The sequence below is a fragment of the Urocitellus parryii genome, chromosome Y, assembly GCF_045843805.1.
Source record: "Urocitellus parryii isolate mUroPar1 chromosome Y, mUroPar1.hap1, whole genome shotgun sequence".
Lineage (NCBI taxonomy): Eukaryota > Metazoa > Chordata > Mammalia > Rodentia > Sciuridae > Urocitellus > Urocitellus parryii.
This window is the reverse complement of record NC_135548.1, coordinates 47,177,361-47,205,313: the sequence shown is the minus strand read 5'-3', so window position 1 is coordinate 47,205,313 and position 27,953 is coordinate 47,177,361.

Below are 27,953 nucleotides of genomic sequence, written 5' to 3'. Positions count from 1 at the left end.
CCACGGATGTTGACATCTCACAGAGTAGATATTGCCAGTGACAGTAGGGAGCTATTGGCACATGAGGAAGGGAAGAGCTCTCGGGATGGGAAGAGGGGGGCGCTTCGAGACTCATTGGGTATGGCACGAGGCTGCTGGGTGTGGTGTTGGCCTGGGCCCACTGAGTGGGGCAGATCCGTGGTCTGTGTTTCTGTACCCTCCTCTGTAGCCTGTGTTGGCAGCAGATCAGGGAATTGCGATCAGAAGTGCTCCCAGTAACACAGGCACCAGCCCCCAGAGTGTGTGCCTATCCGTTTCCCCACCTGGCCTGACTTAGTGCCTGTCTTGCCTCAGGGCTGAGACCCTACAATCTCTGATGAGGGTGTCTGTGGTCCAGATCCAACCTGCATGGCCAACATGCTCAGACCTTCAGCTGGGTCCTAGGCTGCTGCAACCAAACTCTGTTAACTGGGTGGCCGACAACAGAGGAAGTGTCTTCCGTTGAGCTCCAGAGGCTCAACACAGTAGGTGTTGGGCTGTCCCAGTGCCATAACCCCTCCCAGGTTTCAAGGGGACTGTCTCCCCAACTCTCCCAGCCCTTGCCCACTCTCCTATTGCTGCCCACGATCTGTGGTTCCCATATGGGCATCCCGCCCTGGCTCCAACCTCACATATCCGGTATCCTCCAGTCTCCCTGGTATCTGGGTCCAGACTCTCCTCTTCCTACAAGAATATCAGATATTGGATTTGGTCCCAGTTGATGCTGTGTTCCATCATGTGAGCTCTTAGCTTCATCACTGTGCAAAGACTCTTTTCCCACACAAGTTCGCACGGCTTTTGGCTGGCTAAGAATTTTCAGGCGACACTTTTCTAATGAGTACACTTTCCTTCCTTCCGATCTCCCACCAGTGAGCATTCCTCGCACCCTTGTCCTAGTTCCTTTATGGCAGTTTCCCTCCTTATGGCTGAGAGGACCTAGTGACCCCTGAATTCACACGTTCTCCTTAATCACCAACACACTGCAGAATTCTCCAGGGGGCCATATATGCTCCTGGAAGTTGGTGTTGGAAATAGTTCTCCATCCATTAATCACTCCCTCACTCACTAATGTCCTTGTGTCCTTGAGAAAGGCTCTCCCTTTCCTGGTTTTCCTGAATAGAAATCCTCTTGCCTCTTGGGTGAATAGGGTTATGGGTTGTGCAGAGGGTGTTGGTCCACTGAGCATCTTAGAGACTGTCCTTTATGGAGCCTAATGATCCTCACTGGGGAATGAGGCCAGGGTCCTAACTGTGGTTAGTTAGAGAGGGAAAGAAGGACAAGGGAAACTCAGATGTCCCTTCATGGCCCCTGGAGTTAGAGGACTTACCCCTTTGCACCTGGGATCAGGAGACCTCATTTCCTCGAGGACACGCACACTCAGACGTTAATCTTGAGTGTGGGTTCCTTTCTGGGGTCCAGGGCTGTTGTTAGCCACCAGGAATGACAGTGCTCTCCATGCTGAGTGGAGCCATTTTTGCCAGGAAAGAGAGCCCATGGTCACGCCTTGTGCAAAGCATCCCACGCCAGGGGCTCCCATGCCTACATTCCTGTCCTGAAAGGAAGCCACTCAGAGGCAAGGTGGGTCCAACCACCTCCCATGTGTTCACTCATCACTGTGTTCCAGCAGTCACCCCAGTGAACAGTCCTGATGGGATTGGATGTGGCTCAGAATGTCACCCTCATGAGCTCTACCCTGCCACAGCTGCAGTTCTGCAGTGGGAGAAACTCAAAACCTCAAAACACATGCACATGAAAGAAAAGAGCAAGAGCCAGAGCCCAAACAGGCCAGGTGTGGCAAAGACAGCTGGAGTGCCTAGGTTGGGACTCAGAATTATGTCAGTGGGGTGGCATTGCTGCTGGCACCAGCATGATAACCGAGAGCCAGCCCTGCTCATTTTGGGGAGCAGTGTGTTGGGGAAGGCAGCAGAAATTGAGAGGCAGGATTGAGTTTGGCCCTAGGAGGAGGTTGGGTAAGAGGCCAGTGTGGGTTGGAGAGCCTGGGCAGATAGACAGAGGCCAGGGCACACCCCAAAGCCTGGAGACTGCACTTGATGTCCAGGGTTGTGAAACACCACTTCCCCTCTTACTCACAACTGAGAGCAAGGGGCATTGATGAGTTCAGTTTGTGTGCGGCTGCATCCAAGGTGGCTCGGCTAGGAACCTCTGTTTCCTTGACTCAGGAGGCTGGGAGTCCAGGCTCCACTGAGGCTCGGCTGGGAGGATCGGAGTCTGAGTTTATGCCTGTGTTCCCTGTAGGATCCATGTTGGCTGAGCCTCAGTGTTTTTGTAATGAGAGGATGGGTGACCGTCATGTCTTTATCACAGGACACACTTGCTAAATGGATTTGTTTGCTCTGAGGAGGAAAGAGAGAGGGGGGAGTGGTGCTGGAGACAGGGATGCAGACAGGGGTCATGGACTTGGCATAACTCAGTCTTGGAGGTGATATCCCATCACCTGTACCCACTTCAATTCCCATGAATCCAGAGGCTGAGCCCCCTTGAGGTGAGGGGTGAACCGGTTCTGGGCAGCAGGATGCTGTGGTACCTCGGAGTCTCTGTGAGACCCCAACACTAGACACACTTGGCCCTTTTGAAATCTTAGGAGAAGCCTTGGGAAGTTGTATGGCAGAGGGGAGCAGCCTCTGCATCTCAGTCCCCTCCAACTTGCCATGGTGTAGAGAGGGAACTGCAGCCACGATGGGACGGACATTGGCCATGTCCCTGTGTGGGACACAGGCCTGATTGAGTTAGGGTGCATTCTTTGTCTCTCCCTTTCTTGTGATTATCCCATCTCTACATTTGTGCTTTAGCCACCTGTGAGTCCCATCTCTGGTTTCAGAGAGAACAGAGGGTGTTATGGGCCAATAGACACAATAAACCCTAGAGATTAGATGCTACCCTACTTTCCAGAAAAGACTGGGCACACCATGAGTTGCACAATGATGGGACCAGGGTCCAAAAGCTGCTGAGAGGGAAGGACTGGTTGTGAATGCATTTTTGAAGGCTCCAAGCTGGAACTCTAGTGGCACCAAGCAGGGCAGATGCTGGTGGGGATGTTTGGGTAGTTGTTGGTGAACACCTGCGCACCTGAGATGGGTAGGCATGGAGGAGAAATCGGCAGCCCATAGCGCTGTTGAAAGTGGTCTTATGTGAAAAGAGGCTCAGGTATGGGCACAGGAAATGACATCATTGCCTTGACAATGGATCAAACAGAACATGGAACCCTGGTATCCAGGCACCCACTTCACTGACCAAGCCATCCGAGCTCACTTGGTTGGAGCCACTGGAGGGAGAAGGATGTTCTCCTGTGGTTGCAGACAATGCCGAGCCTCAGGCTCCCAGGAATCTCAGGGGGGCCAACTAGCCCTTTTGTGGATACACTGGGTGAGGCTTCATCTTAGACGCCAGAGCCTCTGGCGATTGTCGCAGAGGAGCTCAAGAGTAACAGTGAGTAGCACAGGGCAGGTGAGCCCAGCAGGCCCTCTAGTCTGATCCCTGATGAATGGCCCAGGACTCCTATTCTGACTCTGTGTGTGTGTGTGTGTGTGTGTGTGTGTGTGTGTGTGTGTGTGTGTGTGTTTGTACTGATGGGAACTGTCCCATTGTGCTTTGACTCTAGTGTATTGGCACAAGTCATTTTTCTGTTTGTCACCATTTCCATTTTGAACCCACCATTCTTGGTCCCAACCCAGGGTGAAAATGATCAGAACACGGAGGAGCCCTTCAGGGTTCAGAGCCTTGAACCTTACAGGCAGGACCAGCTTAGGAATGAGCTCCTGCCTGTCATTTGTGGGAGGAACCTACATTTCAGCAGCAACATGGGGTTAATCTCCTGGGATTTCATCCCCACCCAGCAGGTGCTGGATCTCTTGTTCCCAAAACAGCCACCTTCTTCAGTCTTTACTCCTGGTGCCACTCCACATCCTCCAAGGGGACAAGAACCTCAGGTTCTGGATGGATGTTGTAGAATGCCCACAGAGCCAACTGCCAGGCTGGGTGGGGTGCAGTTGCTGGGCTTTGCTGATGTTGTCATCCCCCACAGTTCTTGGAACCTTCTGTGGCAGTGGCATCCAGGACCCCAGCAGCTGTGAGTAGCAGCTCCTCACTGCTTCACTCCAGCGAGCAGGTGGAAGACAGCCGCGTTGTTCACGTCCTCCTAGAGGGACAGAGCCTGAGGGAGACAAAGCGCATCCCGGTAAGCCCGACAGCAGGGCTGCCTCCTGGGTGTCCACACAGTGGAAGGCAGGAGACACAGCCAACCCCAGGGCTATGGTGGGAAATAAAGAAGAGAGAGGTCCGTCTTAAGGGCTTGACCTGAGGAGGGAGAGCATCAGCATGCCCAGCTTCAGTGGTGAGTGGGCCTGTGAATTGTGGGTTTTGCAGGCCAGAAGTGCAGACGTAAGTGCTGTGGACAGATGAAGGCAGAGATATGTCCAGGGTGCAGGCTGCAGTGCCTAGAACTTGGTATTCTCAATGAGTGAAGTTGGAGCAGAGGAGGTGGCAGTTACTTGTCACATGTGATGTGTTCCTGGTGGCAGGGAAGAGATCCTCCTTAGCATGACTAGGTGTAGGAATTTGGGGTCGGAATCACCTGGGGGGTCATGCCAAAGCTTCGGAATGTTAGGCTTTGCATGTAGGTAAATACGGAGCTAAAGGGGTTCTTGGCAGAATTTCTATGGATGTGCAGTAGACACGCTAATGCTGCAGGTGTCCAGCTGCAGAGGAGACATGTTCAGTGACTGCCAGTGCTGAGTCAAGTACATCATTACAACCAGACCCGCACCGAGCTTCCAGAGGCCAGGGCCTCTCAAAGCTAAAGCTATCATGAAGCACTCAAGTGCACACTCTTGTATCTGAGTCTGTTTTGTGTCGTGGCAGTCAGGACCCAAATTTTCAGTGCATCTGCCTCTTCCACCCACAAAGGCAGCCTGCATCCCAGATCACACTTGGTGCGCAGATCCCTGGCCCATTGCTCTCATCTCAGTGAGATGAGAGTGTGTCTGTGCATAGGCAGTTTGGTCCTTTGACATGAGTGGAATGTGGCTCCCCAGGGGGAGGGGAGATGGCAGGTACAGGCAGATATTTGTACCAGGATTGTTCTAGTAGCACATTGCAAGAACCCAGGTGGTATATGGAGGACACACTCAGGTAGCAGGATAACAAGATTGTGCCCTTGTATATGTAGCTGAGATTTCTCCTGAATGTTTGACCACAGTCTTCTGGGTAGCTCTTCTAAAAGCCATTCTCTGATGACATTTGTCCCACCCTGATCCAGGTGACCTTTCAGGAGACGGTGACAAGCCTCATCCGCAGGGCCTTGGACCAAAATTTGTTGCAGCATGAGGATGTGGACAACTTTGAGCTGCTGTATATGATGTCTGAGGATGAGAGTAAGTAGGACAATCAGACAGTGGGGAGACATGATCCACAGTGGGCTCAGGATAACGGACAGCCAAGAGAAAGTGGGCCTTGGCCCCAAAATACCAAAGTGTGATGGGCCTGGCGGAGACTCTCAGGGGTTGTGGGTGTTTTGTGGTATAATCCTTGAGTGCCACCTAACAATTCTCTCCACTTCGCTCTGCAGAAATCAAGGTCTCTGACCACTCACTCGTGTGTCTGTCCATGAATCTGGGAATACAATATTTCATCGTGAGGAAACGCCCCCAGGTCAAGGGAAAGGAGGTAAACACCTACCTTATTCAAGCTGTGCATGTGCTGCCATTCCACTCCGACCTGAGGAAATAAGAAGCCTCAGCACCTGGACATATTTGCTGGAAGCCCATAGAGCCAACTGACAGTCTGGGGTGGCTTTCTGTTTCTGGGTTTGCTGATGTTCCATCCCCCACAGTTCTCAGAATCAACCTGCAAGTCCTCCAGGCCGCTTTCCCACAAGCAGGTGGGAGACACCTGCTTAATTCGTGTCCACTTAGAAACACAAAGTCCAGAGATGGCCAAGAGTGTTCTGGTAAGCCTGGGAGCAGGGGTGTCCCGTGGTGCTTACACCTGGGTGGGGAGCAGACACTGGTCCAATACCATGGACTACTCATGCCCTCTTGAATTTGGAGCTTCTGGATGATCAGGAGGATAGATGGGAATCAAGAAGGGAGAGGTCAGTGTGAAGGGCTGGAGCTGAGATGAGCGAGTGCAGCAGCTTGTCCACTGCCATGTCTGAGGGAGTCTGTGTGTCAGGTGGCAGCATGCAGTCCAGAAGGGCAGGGACAGGTATGGGTGACAGATGAGAATAGGACAGGAACTAGGTTGCAGGTTCCCTTGTATGGGATGCTGACGTCTATGGAGGAGGACAGCAGTGTGAGGTTCTCCATGTTCCTTGAACAAGGAGCTGAGAGAGTCTCTCTGCAGAGTCGATATGGATGTGGAGCAAGCACACTAAATGTCCAGGTAACCCAATGACCACCCTTGCCGGATGAGGTGCCCTCCTACATCCCAGCCAGCACTGAGCCTCTGGAGGCCAGGAGCTCTCGTGGCTATCTTTCAGCTCTCCTGTGTGTGGTCATGTTCCTGGGTCTGTTTTTGGCCCTGGCAATCCAGACCAAAGCCTCTAGGTTTTGTGCCTAGGCCATTCCCAATGCCGCCTGCATCCTCGGGCAGACCTGGGATCTTGGAGGCTATTGTCCCATTCCTCCCAACTTGTGGGATGAGATTGCATCTGTATGCAGGTAGTGGGGTCCTTTCACTCCGAGAGGAGTGCAGCTCCACAAAGAGCAATGGCAGGCCCAGGAAGTCCTATGTACAAGGATTGGGCTAGTAGCCTGTGGGAAGAGCCCACACGATGAGCAGGAGGTCAGCCTCGGGTAGTAGGGTCATGGATGTTGCCCTTGTATTTAGAGTGGAGGTGCCTCCAGAATGCCCCTGCCCACTGTCCTTGAGTAGTCACTTCAAGGCCCATTTCCTGAAGGCCTGTCTCCCATGCTGCTCCAGGTGACCTGCCACGATAGGGCTCCTGTCGTCATCCGCAGCGCCCTCGACCTACACTTCCTTACTGAGGAGAATCCAGAGGATTATGAGCTGGGCCAAATCATCTCTCGCCGTCAGAGTAAGTGAGACAATCAGATAGCAGAGAGCAAGGGTCAGGATGTGGACTCAGGTCAACTCTTAGCAACAAAGACTAGTCTCTGACCCCCAAGAACACTCCAACAGGTGTGTTGGGTTCGTGCACAAAGCCAACTGCACTTCTGCTGGTGGAAGGTCTTGAGGTCCAATGGTATACCCCGGTGGATATTGCGGCTCCCCACCAGGTGCCCTCCCCTGGACATGAACAGGCATCCAAAGCTGACATCTTTGAGGAGTGAGGAGGAAAGCCTCTCTCCAGGAGCAGTATGTTTCATGGTCTGGGATAGGAGTGGTTTCAAAGAACATGGGAATGCATGGGCTAAAGAGGGAACTGGCATTTTGTGGACTGAAGCAGTACTATTGAAAGCCTTCTGTGTGACCAAAAAACCACTGCCTGGGCAGAGCATTGCCAGGATTCTAGCAAGCAGTAACAGGATGAAATTGGGAAGAAAACACAGCCTGGGAGACAGCCTGAATCATCTGTTTTTGCATAAATTCCATGGTCTTAGGCACCTGAGTCCACTAGGCAAGGAGTGATCACAATAGCCAGGTTGTGATCCCTAACTAAAGTCAGATGAGGGCTTCCTGAGCACGTAGCCACAGAGCTCATCTGATAATAATGCCAGCGCTTTTTCGTTGGTTGGTTGGTTGGTTTTTGTGAGCCAAACACCACAGCAGCCATTATCCCAGCCTATGTACCCTGAAGACCACCATCCCTATGAGTTCTAGGATCACTTGTCTCCTATCTTAACCTACTGTTAGGTTAGTAGAGTCTATGGAAGAGGAAGTCTGTCTGGGGCCTTGGTAGCCTAAGAAATTCATAGCAGAGATCTCCACATCCAACCCAGAAGGGATGGAGAACAGGCTCTAGGTTAGAGGAGGGCGACAGGAAACACATGTTCAGAGGAAGGAGAAGCGGCTGTTGTATTCCCCCACTCGGGGTCATGGCACCACTGGGCCATACACCATGTTGGAGGGAAGCAGTCCCTTTGCTGGTCTTTGGAACCATTGTTCTCAGTAGGGCAGTATTTGGAATGTGGCCTCCATTCTCAGAAGCCTGGTTCACATGGAGGCGGGCTCCACCAACGCAGAAGCATGGCTCTAACGTGGTATCCGCGCTGGTCAGCCTGTCCTCACTGTGGCCATACTTGAGGAAAATAACTCAGAGGAGGAATCCTAGGCCTTTTTTCTCTGGGTTTCATAGCTTTCTCTTTGGTTGTGCACTGAGGCTGTCCATAAAGCTCTAGTGTGTGGCAGTGGAGAGCTCCTCAGCCCTTGCCACAAAGGCATAGACTGGGAGAGAGAGAACGAGGCTGGCAGAGAGGGAGAGAGAGAAAGATGGAGAGGGAGGACCTCTCCTTGGAGAATGAGGATTCAGTGGAGCCAACAGGAACAAGGTACTGTTGCCCAGGGCACAACCCTGTTTAGGTCTTACTCCAACCATGCTCAACCTTTCTTCCAGTCCCTCCCACACCCCAGTAGTGTATTCATCTTGAATGAGAATTTCATGTTGACATCAGAGCACTCACCATCCAATGCTTCCCTCCAAACCCACCTATGAAGATGGCTCATGTGGGGACTGAATCTTCGGCACAGGAGCCTTTTGTGGGAGATTTCAGATGCAAACCCTAGTGGTGTGCTTTGGCAGATGCAAGAGGACCTGAGATATTCTGGAGTCCAAAGCCTTCGGTAGGAACAGACATTAGGTCTGTTGAAGTGCTCTGCCTAGTTCTTCCTCAGGGAGGACTGTGGAGGCTGTCTTTGTTGGTATTGGTGCTGAATTGGAGAGCTCTCAGGTGTGTGGCTCTGGCCTTTTCTGGCACAGGCTCTCAGATGTTGGCGTGTCCTAGGGAGCACCTCCTGAGTGCCACCTTCTTTTTGTACACCCCTCTCTCCCCAGAGCTGAGGATTCCAGCAGAGGCCAACGTATTTTATGCCAAGAATCCTCACAAAAAATCCAAATTTGTGCTGAGGAAAAGGAGCCTCTCCCAAAAGAATGATGGGTGGATCGAGCCTCAACCTCCCTCTCGTCCTGCAAAGAAGGCTCCTGCCCTCCTGAGGATGCTTGCAAAACCATTCTGTTGCTGTGTGCCTGGGCGGGGCTGAGGCAGCCCAGGAATATTTACATTGATTACTATTTTCTTCAAAGTTTGAATCTATAGTTTGCCATTGTCCTTGACCTTGTTTAGTAACACAGTTGTTACTCTATCCTGTATTTGTTGTTTCCATTAATATATTATTATTATTTTAAAATATATATGTTTTTGTTACCTGATCTACTGTGATGATTTGAGTATACTAAATGTAGCAGTGATTCCTAAAGGACACATCCAAACCAACAGGAAGGAATGTTTCATTCTATCAGCAAGAACTTTGGTTTTTAGGAGTTTGGCAGATGGCATTATCTGAGTCAGTTTTCCAATGGGGGCAATGAAGTATCAGCTATGATGGTACAAACACAAACAAAGACACACAAACACACACAAGAGCACACACACTCACTGAGAGATAGATAGACAGATGGAGTTGGTCTCTGCTGAAATACTTTGGAGACATGGTTCTGATTTCTCCCCTTTTGGAGTACTTTCAATTGCACAAGGTGTCTTGCAAATGAACCCATGTCTGAGGAAGACATGCATGTGTACTTCACATGCCACTTTTCACATAGCAGGAAGGTCATGTAATATTTTTCATGCAGCTGTCTTTTGACTGTGAACCATCCCATGAGGTCAGCTGTGGAATTTTCAACTTGTAGCATCACAATGGGGATCCACTCTTTGGATTTGGGGATATTTCCGATTTTCTTGATTCAGATTGGAATGATATATATATTAGTTTTTGATGAAAATTCTGCATTTGATGGTAATGAATGTCGTGCATCTAGGAATCTGTAGAGTGCAGACAATGAATGGATGCCTACTGTTGTCTGGACTGGTCTGAAAAGTCCTGTAGCATCTGAGCATGTGTGAGGGCTGTACAGGTCTTGCCAAAAGTCCAGGTCAGATGATCCTGCACAAAGCTGAACTCCTAGTGGTCTCCACAACAGTGTAAGGGCCAAGGAGGAACTCACTTCCACACAGAAGTTGGGAAGCTACCTTATGAAGGTGATCATAGATACGGGATTATTAATATATCCAGGTTGGCATCTATTATTTTTTTAGCTTTTGACTTTCGCATCTGTGGGCATCTTGACAACCATCAACTCCCTGTAAGCACAGACAACTCTATAAGAACCTGAGGATAAATTTCCCTGTGCATGTCCCCTTGTGAAACTGCTTAAGCACCGCCTGGTTTACACACAGGTGGAATTTCTAGGTCAAAGTGTGCATGTTTACTTATTTGACTAAGCACTGCCAGGTGGCTCTTCTGCATAGCTCTACCTGTGGCCAGGATTGTATTATCTAGCTTTCTAACTTTTGCAGGTTGAGTAGATACATAGTGGGAGCACACTGTTTTTGTTGGTATTTTTCTTGGTATCTATTCTGATGCTTTTCACTGGGGGATTTTTTCCTGTGAAAATGGGCTTCCTCTACTTGACCTTATTTTCTTCTTTTTAAAATTTTTTCAATGTGACTTTTTAATTTTAGTTTTATTAAAGACATTGCCCCTTGCTTGCATAGTCTATATCTAAAGCACTAGTCCTTGCTCCAAGGCCCAGCTTGCTCTCAGCTGCCCCAGGAGGGGAACAGTTTTTGGCGGTAGACAAGAGACACCCCTGCAGGGGGCACAAGTGCTTTGGCCCTCTGGTGTCTTGCCAGCAGTGCTTCCCATGCTCACAGAGGGTTTCAGACACTGAGTCAATGGTCCAGGTGGTCTTTTGTTCAGTCTGATCTCAAATTGAGCTCCTCTGAGAGGTCATATTGAAGTCCTTGTGTGTACCTGACCCATCATTTTAAACAATATTCCAAGTTCACTTTTTGTGTGTACGTGGGTTCTGGGGATTGAACCCAGGGCCTTGAGCCTGTGAGGCAAGTGACCTACATGAGCTACACCCTCAGAGACCCCTGTAAAAGTATTTCCCCTTTGCCTCGGGGTCTAAGTTGCCAAGGCTGACCTCAAACGTTCCTCTTGCCTCAGCCTCCCTGGTGGCTGGCATGACAGGCATGCACCTGGGACTGTCACACTCGAGCCTGTGATGGGAACTCATGTGCATCTGTCCAGGGCTGAGCATGGTTAGGCAGAGCTGTGCTCCAGGCTCCCTGCAGGGCTGTGGAGGCTTCTGCTGCCCAGCAGCCCTGGTGCCATGGCCAGGGCTCCTCCCAGCCGAGGGCAGGCAGCTGCCCATTGCTGTAGGCTGACCTTATTTTCTTCTTATGGCACTCGTCCGTTCTCTGGACTATGTTGTATGGTTTGTCCATTAGGAGTCTAACAGGTCCTCTAGAACCTTCAAACAATTAGTAAAATTCCTGAACAGTAAGTGAGCGCGCGCAGAAATTGGGCTAATATTTTGGGAAGAACAATGTTGGATGATATATTCATGGCTTGAATATATCATCCAACATGAAGTTATATTTTATTACTTACAAAATAATAAAATAATGAAGCAATACCATGGGCTGAGCTAAAATAGATCCTTAGGATCTTAGGCATTCTGTAATAAATCTGTGTCACTTGAAGTATAGAGTTGATCGACTCTGAGTAATGAAACAGAAGTAAAGGTATCAAAGCCAATGATCATCTGTTTCCAATTTTCTGTGATTTGGTTCAAGTGGTAAAGTGGTGATATTTATTAATAATGGATCGAATAGGTTCATAATTGTTTTAGAGTACAATTAGATGCCTTCAAACTTTAGCCCTCCTATGTCCTGTGAGACATTTTCTATGTGAGGCTTTAAGAAGAAGAAGAGAATATTCTGTAAAGAAAACCTTGTGATCTGTGCAGTATGAAGTTGAATGGATTCATTCAGAAATCAGAAATTCTATTGAAAGATATTTATTGGCATGAGCCAAATAAAACCTATTTTTAGGCATCCTGGTGAAGACAAGGTTTTATCTTTATGTCTCATTTTCTATGTTTTGTTGTTGTTGTTGTTGTTAGAATGAAATTCATATGTTGCCAGACCATTCTATCAGATGTGTAACTAGATGCCATTTAAATTACCCACTTTTACATGGTAGACAGTTTTTAATGAACACTGCCTGTCTGCACCTTTTTTAAAAACAGGACTGGGATCAGAAGCCCAAATACCAATGGTTAGCTGGAACATATTTTTCATTTGGCCTATCTGTCAGTATTCCCTGAGGTCATCTGTGTAATCAGCTTCGTTACTCCTGCTCCCTCACTGGATTTCATAGAAACCATATGCTATGTATGAATCAGGGACACCAATCCCACAACATAGCATTCTTGCAATATCCAAAGTCCCACTTTTCACTTCGCCATGCCTGAGATCAGCAGTAATATTTATCAGCAAATGTGAGATTTTCAAAGATCCAATTCTATGTGCTCCTTTCTCATAGAGCCTTAGGCAGGGATATAGCATACATAAATATTAAGTAAAGTCCATAGTTTTTAAAATGTCATCCATTGAATAGTTGACACATGTCTGAGATACTTTTTATTTTGGAGGAGGTATTATTTAATAGGGAATTCCAACAGCTACCTAATAGTGAAATGAGAAGTCTTGCATCCATTTTATTTTGTTTCTGATGATTTTTATGAGTAAGGGTAAGATACTTCCTTGTTCTGATGCAGATGTTGCCCACTATTGTGAATGGATGCGGGGTGTCACCTACTACTTGCATATCTGCATATTGGGCTTGACACTGCTATCGTACTTGGTAGTTGGCAAAAAGTCAATACTGAAGTTAAGCTCTTGTGTTCTAGCAGCAGAGCTGAATATCCTTGATGTGCCACCTTCTGCAATCCATGCTGCTCTCTTCATGTTCCTTATTGACTTCCTGGTGATGAGCATCATGGTCTCCTGGTCTTGAGAATGGCCAAGCATTGCTCTGTGAATGTGGAAGATGGGCATGTGGAAGGCTCCAGGGAGGAGGGATCATTGAACATGTACTCGAATCCATGTGCCTGTTGAATGACCTGTTTTTTTATTTTTGGGTTTTAAGGGAGACACTGCCCTAAAACACTTCTGTGCAGCTGGGGATGCAGGCTTCTGCTTCACCTTGCAGGAAGCATTAACGAATCCTTTCCAGAAGACATGAGAAGAGAGAAGTGAGCCTCTGGTATCATGCAGGTTCCTTGCATTGCCCATGGGCTAGAAGAGAGAAGAGTTGCTTCATGAGATTTGATCCCCTTTTTCCTGAAAAGTTCCACACAGAGGTGAGTCCCCAGCATGTTTAGAAATCATTTCAGACACCTTTCTGGACGGAATTGAATCAGAGCCCCTGATGATGTGGAAGAGCTAAAGATGGGTTTGCTATGAATTTTCTATTTCATTCATCAGGGCCTGAGTCAAGTCAGTCATTGTGCTGTCAACACATGAGCTGCTGGTCAAATGTGAGGAAGTGGTCTTGCTTTATGAAAACACCACCCTGATTCAGTGAGCCAGAGGCAGCCTGCAGTCCCTGTTTTCCTGTAAAGGCAGATTGCTGTGGATGGCCTCTGGCCTCGTCATGCAGCCCTGCTCAGAGTAGGGGATTGAGGGACCAGGCAGATCCCTAGTTCCTTTTGACCTTTATTGCCATTGGGCCACCCCAGTGTCCTTGGACTCTACCTGGTCTTCTGGCCTGGGTCAGGGGATGTGAGGTTTGGAATCCCCCTCTGTGGCAGGATCCCAGCCCCCCAGCCACTTGAGGTCAGCACATCCTTCCCTAATTGTGTTAGAGTTGGAGACTTCTCCCACCCATCCTCATCCATGCTCATCCCACATTTTGTAGCTTTGCACCTGAGGACCTTTATTCATTGACTTAGTTGTTAGTGATGATGGTTACTAAGACTAAGTGACTCTTTCGAGTCACATCACTTGCATGGTAGGGCTAGAGCATGGATCTTCCTAATTGATTTCATGGGACTCTCTCATGGAAACTGTGACTGCTTCCTAAACACACACTCTACATTTGGAGTGTCAAAATTCTTGCCACTGCCTCCTTGGCAAGTGTATCTTGTCTTCTACGTGGGAATTTCACAAATATTTTCCTTTGGTTTGTGGAGGTCATGCAGAAGGGATTTCATTTGAAATAGCCCAAACAAGAAATACCAGTTGTCTTTTTCGCACATGGATGTGTGTAGTGAACACCCCTTTCTGTGTGCTTGCATGAGTTACTCCTTTGAATTTGTTGAAGAATGGTTGGCTGGGGAGCAAGTTAACGAGAGATGGATATCAATGGTTGTCAAGTATTCTGACGTGAAGAATGTATTGAGGATGTGAAGGCTTTTCTAGCCAGTTCCTATGGCTCAGTCAGGGATCAGTCAGAGGATTCTGTCTGGTAGACTCTTTGGCACAGATGTCAAAGTGGCCTGGTCTTACCCTGTCCAGGACTGAATGCTGAGCTTGAGTGGGAGCTTCTTGTCATTTCAAGCATTTCCATGAGTCTGTCCTCTGTTCTCTTGTATCCAAGTGGTTTCTAATAGGAAAGCAGAACAAAAATTGAAAGTATGGTGATTGATTATTTTTACCAATGTTATTTCAATCCACTTTGTTTAATACGAAATTACCTTTATGCTAGTAAGATTTCATATGTGAGGAAATAATGAAAATATTGGGGTTAGGGGATGAGAATATGCAAATCAAACATTTTTGAGCACCAAGACCCGTTTTTTGTTTTTGTTTTTGTTTTTTATTAACTTAAATAATATTAAGTGCCAGAGGACCACCGCTGCCATTCAGCCTCAACAACCTCCAGGTCCAGCCTCCAGGTGGCCCATTTCACCAGGGTGTGTGGGACCACACTGTCCTGGGATGAGAGAACAGTACCCACGGATGTTGACATCTCACAGAGTAGATATTGCCAGTGACAGTAGGGAGCTATTGGCACATGAGGAAGGGAAGAGCTCTCAGGATGGGAAGAGGGGGCCGCTTCGAGACTCATTGGGTATGGCACGAGGCTGCTGGGTGTGGTGTTGGCCTGGGCCCACTGAGTGGGGCAGATCCGTGGTCTGTGTTTCTGTACCCTCCTCTGTAGCCTGTGTTGGCAGCAGATCAGGGAATTGCGATCAGAAGTGCTCCCAGTAACACAGGCACCAGCCCCCAGAGTGTGTGCCTATCCGTTTCCCCACCTGGCCTGACTTAGTGCCTGTCTTGCCTCAGGGCTGAGACCCTACAATCTCTGATGAGGGTGTCTGTGGTCCAGATCCAACCTGCATGGCCAACATGCTCAGACCTTCAGCTGGGTCCTAGGCTGCTGCAACCAAACTCTGTTAACTGGGTGGCCGACAACAGAGGAAGTGTCTTCCGTTGAGCTCCAGAGGCTCAACACAGTAGGTGTTGGGCTGTCCCAGTGCCATAACCCCTCCCAGGTTTCAAGGGGACTGTCTCCCCAACTCTCCCAGCCCTTGCCCACTCTCCTATTGCTGCCCACGATCTGTGGTTCCCATATGGGCATCCCGCCCTGGCTCCAACCTCACATATCCGGTATCCCCCAGTCTCCCTGGTATCTGGGTCCAGACTCTCCTCTTCCTACAAGAATATCAGATATTGGATTTGGTCCCAGTTGATGCTGTGTTCCATCATGTGAGCTCTTAGCTTCATCACTGTGCAAAGACTCTTTTCCCACACAAGTTCGCACGACTTTTGGCTGGCTAAGAATTTTCAGGCGACACTTTTCTAATGAGTACACTTTCCTTCCTTCCGATCTGCCACCAGTGAGCATTCCTCGCACCCTTGTCCTAGTTCCTTTATGGCAGTTTCCCTCCTTATGGCTGAGAGGACCTAGTGACCCCTGAATTCACACGTTCTCCTTAATCACCAACACACTGCAGAATTCTCCAGGGGGCCATATATGCTCCTGGAAGTTGGTGTTGGAAATAGTTCTCCATCCATTAATCACTCCCTCACTCACTAATGTCCTTGTGTCCTTGAGAAAGGCTCTCCCTTTCCTGGTTTTCCTGAATAGAAATCCTCTTGCCTCTTGGGTGAATAGGGTTATGGGTTGTGCAGAGGGTGTTGGTCCACTGAGCATCTTAGAGACTGTCCTTTATGGAGCCTAATGATCCTCACTGGGGAATGAGGCCAGGGTCCTAACTGTGGTTAGTTAGAGAGGGAAAGAAGGACAAGGGAAACTCAGATGTCCCTTCATGGCCCCTGGAGTTAGAGGACTTACCCCTTTGCACCTGGGATCAGGAGACCTCATTTCCTCGAGGACACGCACACTCAGACGTTAATCTTGAGTGTGGGTTCCTTTCTGGGGTCCAGGGCTGTTGTTAGCCACCAGGAATGACAGTGCTCTCCATGCTGAGTGGAGCCATTTTTGCCAGGAAAGAGAGCCCATGGTCACGCCTTGTGCAAAGCATCCCACGCCAGGGGCTCCCATGCCTACATTCCTGTCCTGAAAGGAAGCCACTCAGAGGCAAGGTGGGTCCAACCACCTCCCATGTGTTCACTCATCACTGTGTTCCAGCAGTCACCCCAGTGAACAGTCCTGATGGGATTGGATGTGGCTCAGAATGTCACCCTCATGAGCTCTACCCTGCCACAGCTGCAGTTCTGCAGTGGGAGAAACTCAAAACCTCAAAACACATGCACATGAAAGAAAAGAGCAAGAGCCAGAGCCCAAACAGGCCAGGTGTGGCAAAGACAGCTGGAGTGCCTAGGTTGGGACTCAGAATTATGTCAGTGGGGTGGCATTGCTGCTGGCACCAGCATGATAACCGAGAGCCAGCCCTGCTCATTTTGGGGAGCAGTGTGTTGGGGAAGGCAGCAGAAATTGAGAGGCAGGATTGAGTTTGGCCCTAGGAGGAGGTTGGGTAAGAGGCCAGTGTGGGTTGGAGAGCCTGGGCAGATAGACAGAGGCCAGGGCACACCCCAAAGCCTGGAGACTGCACTTGATGTCCAGGGTTGTGAAACACCACTTCCCCTCTTACTCACAACTGAGAGCAAGGGGCATTGATGAGTTCAGTTTGTGTGCGGCTGCATCCAAGGTGGCTCGGCTAGGAACCTCTGTTTCCTTGACTCAGGAGGCTGGGAGTCCAGGCTCCACTGAGGCTCGGCTGGGAGGATCGGAGTCTGAGTTTATGCCTGTGTTCCCTGTAGGATCCATGTTGGCTGAGCCTCAGTGTTTTTGTAATGAGAGGATGGGTGACCGTCATGTCTTTATCACAGGACACACTTGCTAAATGGATTTGTTTGCTCTGAGGAGGAAAGAGAGAGGGGGGAGTGGTGCTGGAGACAGGGATGCAGACAGGGGTCATGGACTTGGCATAACTCAGTCTTGGAGGTGATATCCCATCACCTGTACCCACTTCAATTCCCATGAATCCAGAGGCTGAGCCCCCTTGAGGTGAGGGGTGAACTGGTTCTGGGCAGCAGGATGCTGTGGTACCTCGGAGTCTCTGTGAGACCCCAACACTAGACACACTTGGCCCTTTTGAAATCTTAGGAGAAGCCTTGGGAAGTTGTATGGCAGAGGGGAGCAGCCTCTGCATCTCAGTCCCCTCCAACTTGCCATGGTGTAGAGAGGGAACTGCAGCCACGATGGGACGGACATTGGCCATGTCCCTGTGTGGGACACAGGCCTGATTGAGCTAGGGTGCATTCTTTGTCTCTCCCTTTCTTGTGATTATCCCATCTCTACATTTGTGCTTTAGCCACCTGTGAGTCCCATCTCTGGTTTCAGAGAGAACAGAGGGTGTTATGGGCCAATAGACACAATAAACCCTAGAGATTAGATGCTACCCTACTTTCCAGAAAAGACTGGGCACACCATGAGTTGCACAATGATGGGACCAGGGTCCAAAAGCTGCTGAGAGGGAAGGACTGGTGGTGAATGCATTTTTGAAGGCTCCAAGCTGGAACTCTAGTGGCACCAAGCAGGGCAGATGCTGGTGGGGATGTTTGGGTAGTTGTTGGTGAACACCTGCGCACCTGAGATGGGTAGGCATGGAGGAGAAATCGGCAGCCCATAGGGCTGTTGAAAGTGGTCTTATGTGAAAAGAGGCTCAGGTATGGGCACAGGAAATGACATCATTGCCTTGACAATGGATCAAACAGAACATGGAACCCTGGTATCCAGGCACCCACTTCACTGACCAAGCCATCCGAGCTCACTTGGTTGGAAGGATGTTCTCCTGTGGTTGCAGACAATGCCGAGCCTCAGGCTCCCAGGAATCTCAGGGGGGCCAACTAGCCCTTTTGTGGATACACTGGGTGAGGCTTCATCTTAGACGCCAGAGCCTCTGGCGATTGTCGCAGAGGAGCTCAAGAGTAACAGTGAGTAGCACAGGGCAGGTGAGCCCAGCAGGCCCTCTAGTCTGATCCCTGATGAATGGCCCAGGACTCCTATTCTGACTCTGTGTGTGTGTGTGTGTGTGTGTGTGTGTGTGTGTGTGTGTGTTTGTACTGATGGGAACTGTCCCATTGTGCTTTGACTCTAGTGTATTGGCACAAATCATTTTTCTGTTTGTCACCATTTCCATTTTGAACCCACCATTCTTGGTCCCAACCCAGGGTGAAAATGATCAGAACACGGAGGAGCCCTTCAGGGTTCAGAGCCTTGAACCTTACAGGCAGGACCAGCTTAGGAATGAGCTCCTGCCTGTCATTTGTGGGAGGAACCTACATTTCAGCAGCAACATGGGGTTAATCTCCTGGGATTTCATCCCCACCCAGCAGGTGCTGGATCTCTTGTTCCCAAAACAGCCACCTTCTTCAGTCTTTACTCCTGGTGCCACTCCACATCCTCCAAGGGGACAAGAACCTCAGGTTCTGGATGGATGTTGTAGAATGCCCACAGAGCCAACTGCCAGGCTGGGTGGGGTGCAGTTGCTGGGCTTTGCTGATGTTGTCATCCCCCACAGTTCTTGGAACCTTCTGTGGCAGTGGCATCCAGGACCCCAGCAGCTGTGAGTAGCAGCTCCTCACTGCTTCACTCCAGAGAGCAGGTGGAAGACAGCCACGTTGTTCACGTCCTCCTAGAGGGACAGAGCCTGAGGGAGACAAAGCGCATCCCGGTAAGCCCGACAGCAGGGCTGCCTCCTGGGTGTCCACACAGTGGAAGGCAGGAGACACAGCCAACCCCAGGGCTATGGTGGGAAATAAAGAAGAGAGAGGTCCGTCTTAAGGGCTTGACCTGAGGAGGGAGAGCATCAGCATGCCCAGCTTCAGTGGTGAGTGGGCCTGTGTATTGTGGGTTTTGCAGGCCAGAAGTGCAGACGGAAGTGCTGTGGACAGATGAAGGCAGAGATATGTCCAGGGTGCAGGCTGCAGTGCCTAGAACTTGGTATTCTCAATGAGTGAAGTTGGAGCAGAGGAGGTGGCAGTGACTTGTCACATGTGTAGGAGGGGATGTGTTCCTGGTGGCAGGGAAGAGAACCTCCTTAGCATGACTAGGTGTAGGAATTTGGGGTCGGGATCACCTGGGGGGTCATGCCAAAGCTTCGGAATGTTAGGCTTTGCATGTATGTAAATACGGAGCTAAAGGGGTTCTTGGCAGAATTTCTATGGATGTGCAGTAGACACGCTAATGCTGCAGGTGTCCAGCTGCAGAGGAGACATGTTCAGTGACTGCCAGTGCTGAGTCAAGTACATCATGACAACCAGACCCGCACCGAGCTTCCAGAGGCCAGGGCCTCTCAAAGCTATCATGAAGCACTCAAGTGCACACTCTTGTATCTGAGTCTGTTTTGTGTCGTGGCAGTCAGGACCCCAATTTTCAGTGCATCTGCCTCTTCCACCCACAAAGGCAGCCTGCATCCCAGATCACACTTGGTGCACAGATCCCTGGCCCATTGCTCTCATCTCAGTGAGATGAGAGTGTGTCTGTGCATAGGCAGTTTGGTCCTTTGACATGAGTGGAATGTGGCTCCCCAGGGGGAGGGGAGATGGCAGGTACAGGCAGATATTTGTACCAGGATTGTTCTAGTAGCACATTGCAAGAACCCAGGTGGTATATGGAGGACACACTCAGGTAGCAGGATAACAAGATTGTGCCCTTGTATATGTAGCTGAGATTTCTCCTGAATGTTTGACCACAGTCTTCTGGGTAGCTCTTCTAAAAGCCATTCTCTGATGACATTTGTCCCACCCTGATCCAGGTGACCTTTCAGGAGACGGTGACAAGCCTCATCCGCAGGGCCTTGGACCAAAATTTGTTGCAGCATGAGGATGTGGACAACTTTGAGCTGCTGTATATGATGTCTGAGGATGAGAGTAAGTAGGACAATCAGACAGTGGGGAGACATGATCCACAGTGGGCTCAGGATAACTGACAGCCAAGAGAAAGTGGGCCTTGGCCCCAAAATACCAAAGTGTGATGGGCCTGGCGGAGACTCTCAGGGGTTGTGGGTGTTTTGTGGTATAATCCTTGAGTGCCACCTAACAATTCTCTCCACTTCGCTCTGCAGAAATCAAGGTCTCTGACCACTCACTCGTGTGTCTGTCCATGAATCTGGGAATACAATCTTTCATCGTGAGGAAACGCCCCCAGGTCAAGGGAAAGGAGGTAAACACCTACCTTATTCAAGCTGTGCATGTGCTGCCATTCCACTCCGACCTGAGGAAATAAGAAGCCTCAGCACCTGGACATATTTGCTGGAAGCCCATAGAGCCAACTGACAGTCTCGGGTGGCTTTCTGTTTCTGGGTTTGCTGATGTTCCATCCCCCACAGTTCTCAGAATCAACCTGCAAGTCCTCCAGGCCGCTTTCCCACAAGCAGGTGGGAGACACCTGCTTAATTCGTGTCCACTTAGAAACACAAAGTCCAGAGATGGCCAAGAGTGTTCTGGTAAGCCTGGGAGCAGGGGTGTCCCGTGGTGCTTACACCTGGGTGGGGAGCAGACACTGGTCCAATACCATGGACTACTCATGCCCTCTTGAATTTGGAGCTTCTGGATGATCAGGAGGATAGATGGGAATCAAGAAGGGAGAGGTCAGTGTGAAGGGCTGGAGCTGAGATGAGCGAGTGCAGCAGCTTGTCCACTGCCATGTCTGAGGGAGTCTGTGTGTCAGGTGGCAGCATGCAGTCCAGAAGGGCAGGGACAGGTATGGGTGACAGATGAGAATAGGACAGGAACTAGGTTGCAGGTTCCCTTGTATGGGATGCTGACGTCTATGGAGGAGGACAGCAGTGTGAGGTTCTCCATGTTCCTTGAACAAGGAGCTGAGAGAGTCTCTCTGCAGAGTCGATATGGATGTGGAGCAAGCACACTAAATGTCCAGGTAACCCAATGACCACCCTTGCCGGATGAGGTGCCCTCCTACATCCCAGCCAGCACTGAGCCTCTGGAGGCCAGGAGCTCTCGTGGCTATCTTTCAGCTCTCCTGTGTGTGGTCATGTTCCTGGGTCTGTTTTTGGCCCTGGCAATCCAGACCAAAGCCTCTAGGTTTTGTGCCTAGGCCATTCCCAATGCCACCTGCATCCTCGGGCAGACCTGGGATCTTGGAGGCTATTGTCCCATTCCTCCCAACTTGTGGGATGAGATTGCATCTGTATGCAGGTAGTGGGGTCCTTTCACTCCGAGAGGAGTGCAGCTCCACAAAGAGCAATGGCAGGCCCAGGAAGTCCTATGTACAAGGATTGGGCTAGTAGCCTGTGGGAAGAGCCCACACGATGAGCAGGAGGTCAGCCTCGGGTAGTAGGGTCATGGATGTTGCCCTTGTATTTAGAGTGGAGGTGCCTCCAGAATGCCCCTGCCCACTGTCCTTGAGTAGTCACTTCAAGGCCCATTTCCTGAAGGCCTGTCTCCCATGCTGCTCCAGGTGACCTGCCACGATAGGGCTCCTGTCGTCATCCGCAGCGCCCTCGACCTACACTTCCTTACTGAGGAGAATCCAGAGGATTATGAGCTGGGCCAAATCATCTCTCGCCGTCAGAGTAAGTGAGACAATCAGATAGCAGAGAGCAAGGGTCAGGATGTGGACTCAGGTCAACTCTTAGCAACAAAGACTAGTCTCTGACCCCCAAGAACACTCCAACAGGTGTGTTGGGTTCGTGCACAAAGCCAACTGCACTTCTGCTGGTGGAAGGTCTTGAGGTCCAATGGTATACCCCGGTGGATATTGCGGCTCCCCACCAGGTGCCCTCCCCTGGACATGAACAGGCATCCAAAGCTGACATCTTTGAGGAGTGAGGAGGAAAGCCTCTCTCCAGGAGCAGTATGTTTTCATGGTCTGGGATAGGAGTGGTTTCAAAGGAACATGGGAATGCATGGGCTAAAGAGGGAACTGGCATTTTGTGGACTGAAGCAGTACTATTGAAAGCCTTCTGTGTGACCAAAAAACCACTGCCTGGGCAGAGCATTGCCAGGATTCTAGCAAGCAGTAACAGGATGAAATTGGGAAGAAAACACAGCCTGGGAGACAGCCTGAATCATCTGTTTTTGCATAAATTCCATGGTCTTACGCACCTGAGTCCACTAGGCAAGGAGTGATCACAATAGCCAGGTTGTGATCCCTAACTAAAGTCAGATGAGGGCTTCCTGAGCACGTAGCCACAGAGCTCATCTGATAATAATGCCAGCGCTTTTTCGTTGGTTGGTTGGTTGGTTTTTGTGAGCCAAACACCACAGCAGCCATTATCCCAGCCTATGTACCCTGAAGACCACCATCCCTATGAGTTCTAGGATCACTTGTCTCCTATCTTAACCTACTGTTAGGTTAGTAGAGTCTATGGAAGAGGAAGTCTGTCTGGGGCCTTGGTAGCCTAAGAAATTCATAGCAGAGATCTCCACATCCAACCCAGAAGGGATGGAGAACAGGCTCTAGGTTAGAGGAGGGCGACAGGAAACACATGTTCAGAGGAAGGAGAAGCGGCTGTTGTATTCCCCCACTCGGGGTCATGGCACCACTGGGCCATACACCATGTTGGAGGGAAGCAGTCCCTTTGCTGGTCTTTGGAACCATTGTTCCCAGTAGGGCAGTATTTGGAATGTGGCCTCCATTCTCAGAAGCCTGGTTCACATGGAGGCAGGCTCCACCAACGCAGAAGCATGGCTCTAACGTGGTATCCGCGCTGGTCAGCCTGTCCTCACTGTGGCCATACTTGAGGAAAATAACTCAGAGGAGGAATCCTAGGCCTTTTTTCTCTGGGTTTCATAGCTTTCTCTTTGGTTGTGCACTGAGGCTGTCCATAAAGCTCTAGTGTGTGGCAGTGGAGAGCTCCTCAGCCCTTGCCACAAAGGCATAGACTGGGAGAGAGAGAACGAGGCTGGCAGAGAGGGAGAGAGAGAAAGATGGAGAGGGAGGACCTCTCCTTGGAGAATGAGGATTCAGTGGAGCCAACAGGAACAAGGTACTGTTGCCCAGGGCACAACCCTGTTTAGGTCTTACTCCAACCATGCTCAACCTTTCTTCCAGTCCCTCCCACACCCCAGTAGTGTATTCATCTTGAATGAGAATTTCATGTTGACATCAGAGCACTCACCATCCAATGCTTCCCTCCAAACCCACCTATGAAGATGGCTCATGTGGGGACTGAATCTTCGGCACAGGAGCCTTTTGTGGGAGATTTCAGATGCAAACCCTAGTGGTGTGCTTTGGCAGATGCAAGAGGACCTGAGATATTCTGGAGTCCAAAGCCTTCGGTAGGAACAGACATTAGGTCTGTTGAAGTGCTCTGCCTAGTTCTTCCTCAGGGAGGACTGTGGAGGCTGTCTTTGTTGGTATTGGTGCTGAATTGGAGAGCTCTCAGGTGTGTGGCTCTGGCCTTTTCTGGCACAGGCTCTCAGATGTTGGCGTGTCCTAGGGAGCACCTCCTGAGTGCCACCTTCTTTTTGTACACCCCTCTCTCCCCAGAGCTGAGGATTCCAGCAGAGGCCAACGTATTTTATGCCAAGAATCCTCACAAAAAATCCAACTTTGTGCTGAGGAAAAGGAGCCTCTCCCAAAAGAATGATGGGTGGATCGAGCCTCAACCTCCCTCTCGTCCTGCAAAGAAGGCTCCTGCCCTCCTGAGGATGCTTGCAAAACCATTCTGTTGCTGTGTGCCTGGGCGGGGCTGAGGCAGCCCAGGAATATTTACATTGATTACTATTTTCTTCAAAGTTTGAATCTATAGTTTGCCATTGTCCTTGACCTTGTTTAGCAACACAGTTGTTACTCTATCCTGTATTTGTTGTTTCCATTAATATATTATTATTATTTTAAAATATATATGTTTTTGTTACCTGATCTACTGTGATGATTTGAGTATACTAAATGTAGCAGTGATTCCTAAAGGACACATCCAAAACAACAGGAAGGAATGTTTCATTCTATCAGCAAGAACTTTGGTTTTTAGGAGTTTGGCAGATGGCATTATCTGAGTCAGTTTTCCAATGGGGGCAATGAAGTATCAGCTGTGATGGTACAAACACATACAAAGACACACAAACACACACAAGAGCACACACACTCACTGAGAGATAGATAGACAGATGGAGTTGGTCTCTGCTGAAATACTTTGGAGACATGGTTCTGATTTCTCCCCTTTTGGAGTATTTTCAATTGCACAAGGTGTCTTGCAAATGAACCCATGTCTGAGGAAGACATGCATGTGTACTTCACATGCCACTTTTCACATAGCAGGAAGGTCATGTAATATTTTTCATGCAGCTGTCTTTTGACTGTGAACCATCCCATGAGGTCAGCTGTGGAATTTTCAACTTGTAGCATCACAATGGGGATCCACTCTTTGGATTTGGGGATATTTCCGATTTTCTTGATTCAGATTGGAATGATATATATATTAGTTTTTGATGAAAATTCTGCATTTGATGGTAATGAATGTCGTGCATCTAGGAATCTGTAGAGTGCAGACAATGAATGGATGCCTACTGTTGTCTGGACTGGTCTGAAAAGTCCTGTAGCATCTGAGCATGTGTGAGGGCTGTACAGGTCTTGCCAAAAGTCCAGGTCAGATGATCCTGCACAAAGCTGAACTCCTAGTGGTCTCCACAACAGTGTAAGGGCCAAGGAGAAACACACTTCCACACAGAAGTTGGGAAGCTACCTTATGAAGGTGATCATAGATACGGGATTATTAATATATCCAGGTTGGCATCTATTATTTTTTTAGCTTTTGACTTTCGCAGCTGTGGGCATCTTGACAACCATCAACTCCCTGTAAGCACAGACAACTCTATAAGAACCTGAGGATAAATTTCCCTGTGCATGTCCCCTTGTGAAACTGCTTAAGCACCGCCTGGTTTACACACAGGTGGAATTTCTAGGTCAAAGTGTGCATGTTTACTTCTTTGACTAAGCACTGCCAGGTGGCTCTTCTGCATAGCTCTACCTGTGGCCAGGATTGTATTATCTAGCTTTCTAACTTTTGCATGTTGAGTAGATACATAGTGGGAGCACACTGTTTTTGTTGGTATTTTTCTTGGTATCTATTCTGATGCTTTTCACTGGGGGATTTTTTCCTGTGAAAATGGGCTTCCTCTACTTGACCTTATTTTCTTCTTTTTAAAATTTTTTCAATGTGACTTTTTAATTTTAGTTTTATTAAAGACATTGCCCCTTGCTTGCATAGTCTATATCTAAAGCACTAGTCCTTGCTCCAAGGCCCAGCTTGCTCTCAGCTGCCCCAGGAGGGGAACAGTCTTTGGCGGTAGACAAGAGACGCCCCTGCAGGGGGCACAAGTGCTTTGGCCCTCTGGTGTCTTGCCAGCAGTGCTTCCCATGCTCACAGAGGGTTTCAGACACTGAGTCAATGGTCCAGGTGGTCTTTTGTTCAGTCTGATCTCAAATTGAGCTCCTCTGAGAGGTCATATTGAAGTCCTTGTGTGTACCTGATCCATCATTTTAAACAATATTCCAAGTTCACTTTTTGTGTGTACGTGGGTTCTGGGGATTGAACCCAGGGCCTTGAGCCTGTGAGGCAAGTGACCTACCTGAGCTACACCCTCAGAGACCCCTGTAAAAGTATTTCCCCTTTGCCTCGGGGTCTAAGTTGCCAAGGCTGACCTCAAACGTTCCTCTTGCCTCAGCCTCCCTGGTGGCTGGCATGACAGGCATGCACCTGGGACTGTCACACTCGAGCCTGTGATGGGAACTCATGTGCATCTGTCCAGGGCTGAGCATGGTTAGGCAGAGCTGTGCTCCAGGCTCCCTGCAGGGCTGTGGAGGCTTCTGCTGCCCAGCAGCCCTGGTGCCATGGCCAGGGCTCCTCCCAGCCGAGGGCAGGCAGCTGCCCATTGCTGTAGGCTGACCTTATTTTCTTCTTATGGCACTCGTCCGTTCTCTGGAGTATGTTGTATGGTTTGTCCATTAGGAGTCTAACAGGTCCTCTAGAACCTTCAAACAATTAGTAAAATTCCTGAACAGTAAGTGAGCGCGCACAGAAATTGGGCTAATATTTTGGGAAGAACAATGTTGGATGATATATTCATGGCTTGAATATATCATCCAACATGAAGTTATATTTTATTACTTACAAAATAATAAAATAATGAAGCAATACCATGGGCTGAGCTAAAATAGATCCTTAGGATCTTAGGCATTCTGTAATAAATCTGTGTCACTTGAAGTATAGAGTTGATCGACTCTGAGTAATGAAACAGAAGTAAAGGTATCAAAGCCAATGATCATCTGTTTCCAATTTTCTGTGATTTGGTTCAAGTGGTAAAGTGGTGATATTTATTAATAACGGATCGAATAGGTTCATAATTGTTTTAGAGTACAATTAGATGCCTTCAAACTTTAGGCTACATGGGCACATTTGAGAACGGTTCCAGCCATTCTCTCATCCTTTGGGTCATTCCCCTCCTATGTCCTGTGAGACATTTTCTATGTGAGGCTTTAAGAAGAAGAAGAGAATATTCTGTAAAGAAAACCTTGTGATCTGTGCAGTATGAAGTTGAATGGATTCATTCAGAAATCAGAAATTCTATTGAAAGATACTTATTGGCATGAGCCAAATAAAACCTATTTTTAGGCATCCTGGTGAAGACAAGGTTTTATCTTTATGTCTCATTTTCTATGTTTTGTTGTTGTTGTTGTTGTTAGAATGAAATTCATATGTTGCCAGACCATTCTATCAGATGTGTAACTAGATGCCATTTAAATTACCCACTTTTACATGGTAGACAGTTTTTAATGAACACTGCCTGTCTGCACCTTTTTTAAAAACAGGACTGGGATCAGAAGCCCAAATACCAATGGTTAGCTGGAGCATATTTTTCATTTGGCCTATCTGTCAGTATTCCCTGAGGTCATCTGTGCAATCAGCTTCATTACTCCTGCTCCCTCACTGGATTTCATAGAAACCATATGCTATGTATGAATCAGGGACACCAATCCCACAACATAGCATTCTTGGAATATCCAAAGTCCCACTTTTCACTTCGCCATGCCTGAGATCAGCAGTAATATTTATCAGCAAATGTGAGATTTTCAAAGATCCAATTCTATGTGCTCCTTTCTCATAGAGCCTTAGGCAGGGATATAGCATACATAAATATTAAGTAAAGTCCATAGTTTTTAAAATGTCATCCATTGAATAGTTGACACATGTCTGAGATACTTTTTATTTTGGAGGAGGTATTATTTAATAGGGAATTCCAACAGCTACCTAATAGTGAAATGAGAAGTCTTGCATCCATTTTATTTTGTTTCTGATGATTTTTATGAGTAAGGGTAAGATACTTCCTTGTTCTGATGCAGATGTTGCCCACTTTTGTGAATGGATGCGGGGTGTCACCTACTACTTGCATATCTGCATATTGGGCTTGACACTGCTATCGTACTTGGTAGTTGGCAAAAAGTCAATACTGAAGTTAAGCTCTTGTGTTCTAGCAGCAGAGCTGAAGATCCTTGATGTGCCACCTTCT